Source organism: Lathyrus oleraceus, chromosome 6, assembly GCF_024323335.1.
Source record: "Lathyrus oleraceus cultivar Zhongwan6 chromosome 6, CAAS_Psat_ZW6_1.0, whole genome shotgun sequence".
Lineage (NCBI taxonomy): Eukaryota > Viridiplantae > Streptophyta > Magnoliopsida > Fabales > Fabaceae > Lathyrus > Lathyrus oleraceus.
In genome coordinates this window covers 451,698,215-451,702,310 of record NC_066584.1, presented here as the reverse complement: position 1 = coordinate 451,702,310, position 4,096 = coordinate 451,698,215, and the positions used below count along the sequence as shown (strand labels likewise).

General features: G+C 38.2%; 1 pseudogene; it reads left to right on the top strand.

Annotated features, from left to right (window-relative positions):
- The first annotated feature begins 1,221 nt into the window (after window positions 1–1,221).
- Window positions 1,222–1,321, top strand: LOC127099586 (uncharacterized; annotated as a pseudogene).
- The last annotated feature ends 2,775 nt before the right edge of the window (window positions 1,322–4,096 follow it).

Sequence of the window (4,096 nt, the reverse complement as noted above, 5' to 3'; positions counted from 1 at the left end):
ATCAGATATAGGATATATGATACCTGCCTCTAATAATTTCATTACTTCCTTCTTTACTACCTCACTCAGGATCGGGTTTAGTCTCCTCTGATGTTCCCTAGAAGTTTTACAGTCTTCTTCTAGCATGATGCGGTGCATACAAATAGAAGGACTTATCCCTTTAAGGTCGGTGATGTTGTATCCTAGTGCGGTTGGATATTTTCTTAAGATATGTAGGAGTTTTTCGGTTTCGAGTTTTCCTAGGTCTGCATTGACTATCACTGGTTGTTCAAGTTCTGAGTCTATGAATTCATATCTCAGATTTTTGGGAAGTGTTTTCAGGTCGAGGGTTGGTTTCTTAAGGCATTGCGTAGGATCCGATGTTATTGCTAAACATTGGTTCAGTCTATCTTCTACACGACAGTTAGACAATTCGTCATTTCCTAATTCCGTTTCTTTTATGCATTCATCGATGATATCCATGAAGTAACATGTGTCATCTATTGCAGGTGCTTTCGAAAATTTGGAAAGAATGAACTCAATTTTCTCTTCTCCTACTTCGAAAGTGAGTCATCCTCGTTTTACGTCTATGATAGCACCGACGGTTGCTAAGAATGGTCTTCTCAAGTTGGAAGCGATGAAGTTCTCCATCATGATTTCCAAGTTGGATTTCCTAGGAACGTTATTGTTAGGTGTAGATGGGGTCGGCTTTTGATATCCGGGAGGTATAGCTGGGGCTTGACTGGGAGCTTGACCTGGTGCGTATAAAGCATTATTACTCTTATATAAAAAATTAGGATGGTTCTTCCAGGTTGAGTTATAGGTATGCGAGTAGGGATTTCTTGAGCATAGTTCACTTGCTCTGCTTGGATTCCTGTTAGGAGTTGACAATCTGTAGGAGTGTGACCTTGAATTCCACAGACTTCGCAATTTTGAGTTACGGCAACCACGGTGGCTGGAGGTGATACATTTAAACTTTCAATTTTCTGGGCAAGAGCATCCACTTTTGCATTAACATGATCAAGGCTACTTATCTCGTACATGCCTCCTTTTGTTTGAGGTTTTTCTACCATTGTTCGGTCGCTTCCCCACTGATAATGGTTTTGGGCCATGCTCTCGATAAGTTGATAAGCGTCAGCGTAGGGTTTATCCATAAGCGCACCACCCGCGGCGGCGTCTATTGCTAACCTTGTGTTGTACAAGAGACCATTATAGAAGGTATGAATTACTAACCAGTCCTCTAAACCATGGTGTGGACAAAGTCTCATCATGTCTTTGTATCTTTCCCATGCTTCGAAAAGAGACTCGTTATCTTTCTGTTTAAATCCATTTATCTGGGCTTTTAACATAGTTGTTTTGCTTGGAGGAAAATATCGGGCAAGAAAGACTTTCTTCAACTCATTCCATGTGGTGACTGAGTTGGAAGGAAGAGACTGAAGCCATCTTCTAGCTTTATCTCTTAACAAGAAAGGAAAGAGACGAAGTCGAATTGCCGCTGAAGTGACACCATTAGCTTTAACAGTATCAGCGTATTGGACGAATACGGATAAATGAAAGTTTGGATCCTCGGTAGGATTTCCAGAAAATTGGTTCTGTTGCACTGCCTGCAACAGCGAAGGTTTAAGTTCGAAGTTGTTTGCTTCGATTGCGGGTGGAGCAATACTCGAATGCGGCTCATCTTGCGATAGAGCAGCGTAATCTCGAAGAGCACGAGCTGGTTCTGCCATCTCGGGTATCGGCGAAGGAAGAAGATTTTTGAGATCAGGAATTTCGATTGGAGGAAGATTGTTTGCAGCACGATACTCCCGAATTCATCGTAAGACTCGGAGATATCGTTCAACGTCGTTGATTCGTAAGTAGTACGGTTCGCCTTGTGGGCGAGTGTGTGGCATACAAATCAACGAAAGACAAGGGAAAAATAAAAATTGCCTTAGTCTCTACAGCGTAACAGAAGAGTTACGATATCGACTAAATAAAAGTCCCCGGCAACGGCGCCAAAAACTTGATCGCGACTTTATGAGTCTATTGGGGTATTAACTGCAAGTGCACAGTCTAATCGCGTAGGTTTAAAAGATATCGATCCCACAGGGACTTAATGAATCGATATACCGTTTTTCTAAGGTTACTTCGTAAAGCTAAGGCGGATGATACTTTGTTGATTAGGGGGAAAAGTAAAACTAAAATCGGATCTAGATTAAATATCAAATACGCGGATATCGGTATGTAGTTCGTCGTAATTAGGGAATCAAATCTTCGTTGGTTTCTTAGTTTTAAAATAAGTCTTTTCAGTAGACACTATTGATTAAAAATCTTTTCTCAAACTCTCGCTCTGTTGAATCAGACTATGACTTTATATTAACGTACGCTCTCACTATTTAGTTAAGTCTAAAATCACTTTTTGAAAACAATAGAATTTATAGAAACTCTTTTTATTAAAATACTAACCGTTTAAACACCCTCGTCTCAAACTCTCGCTCTGTTGACTTAGATTATATGATTAAACTTAAATGCTTAACTCTCGTCCTCACATTTAACCTTTAAAAATACTTTTTGAAAATGATTAGAATTTAATTAACTCTAAAAATTGCTTTCGCCCTGATTTAAAGTTAATGTCCAATTTACACTGTCCAGTTAAAAGCTCAAACCATCGTTCTATTGATTTTAACTTCTTTATGTTCTTTACTCTCGTACAAAAACTTTGGTATTAACTCTGTAAATTGAGACCATAAAAAGAGTGACTATATTTTTAAATAAATTTAAACCAACTTAGCTTTGATTCCTTTATTCCGCTTACTTTACATACCGATATCTAAGTTTATTTAGCCAGACATGCTAAACAAGCCTAAATAATAATTATGCTTAAATACAGCCATATCAGACAAACAGTATAGATAAACAGCAGTACAGAGCATATATAAATTAAAACAATAAATTAATGAACCTGTAAAATTAATAGAAATCTTGGTTGTTCCCTAACTTTGATGCTTGAACACTCCACCACAAACCGGTTGGATTTGTTCTTCACAATCTTCGTTCGGACAGGAAAATAAAGGCGAAGGAATAAAATACTATGACCTAACGTAAGGTTAGATCCAGTAAAAACTACACAATAGTTTCCGGTGTAGAAACTAGTGTGAAAGAAAATAAATTCAATGCTTTGGAAATTAACTAGAAAAGAAAAGGAAATAAAAATGCTAAGAAAGTAGAATGCTGTAAAATATATTTTTGTAAAAGCTTGCACGGCGAAAAAGAAAAGGAGAACGCAGACAGAGCACCACTTAAGATCTATTTATATTCATCCCTCATGTAACCGTTTCCCAAAAATTCCTTCAGTAGGTTTCCTCGTGTGTCAACGAGTCAAGCGAAGAAAAAGGGCGAACGTGCTTCTGTTACGCGTCAAAGCCAAAAAAATAGGAGTGGGGGTGTGACGTCCGTCACACCCTGTGTTACGCTCGTAACACTGAGCAGAGGGGCGTGACGCTCGTCACGCCTTGTGTGGCGGTCGTCACAGCATCACAACGCTTCTCCTTTATAGTTGTGGGCTGGGCTTTAGTGGAATGCTTCTTTTTGCACCCCTTTTCTTTCTTTTTCACATATGCTTTAAATAATGTCGCCTGAAATAAATAGAAGGAAAATACCAAGTAATATCGAATAATATAAAATAAATCGGATCAAATAATAATATAATTTAATTAAATCAAGTCCAAAAATGTGATATTATTTCATGTTATCAACATTCACGATTAAAAGCTTAGAGTGACACAACACTTACAACTCAATGAACACCCTAGTCCAATGCAATCATCTTGGTGATAATTGCTTGGCTCACAAGATACACCTAATACAAGACACACATAAAATACAGCAGTGAAGAGTACTGGAACAATGAATGCTTCACGCTAAAAACCCCTGAGTTGCTGAAGGTAGGATTTCCATCCTTTTATAATGCAGCACTTGGGCCTTGTACTTGTATTTCCTAAAATTAAGGTTAAGCAAGTTAACCTAATTTCCACATATTAGGGTGCTAACAAATAGGCTATTTGTTAGGTTCATTAAATGTAGCTCAGTTGTTAGTTTCCTGGATTTTAGCTCAGCTTTGGATTCCTGAAAAATAGCC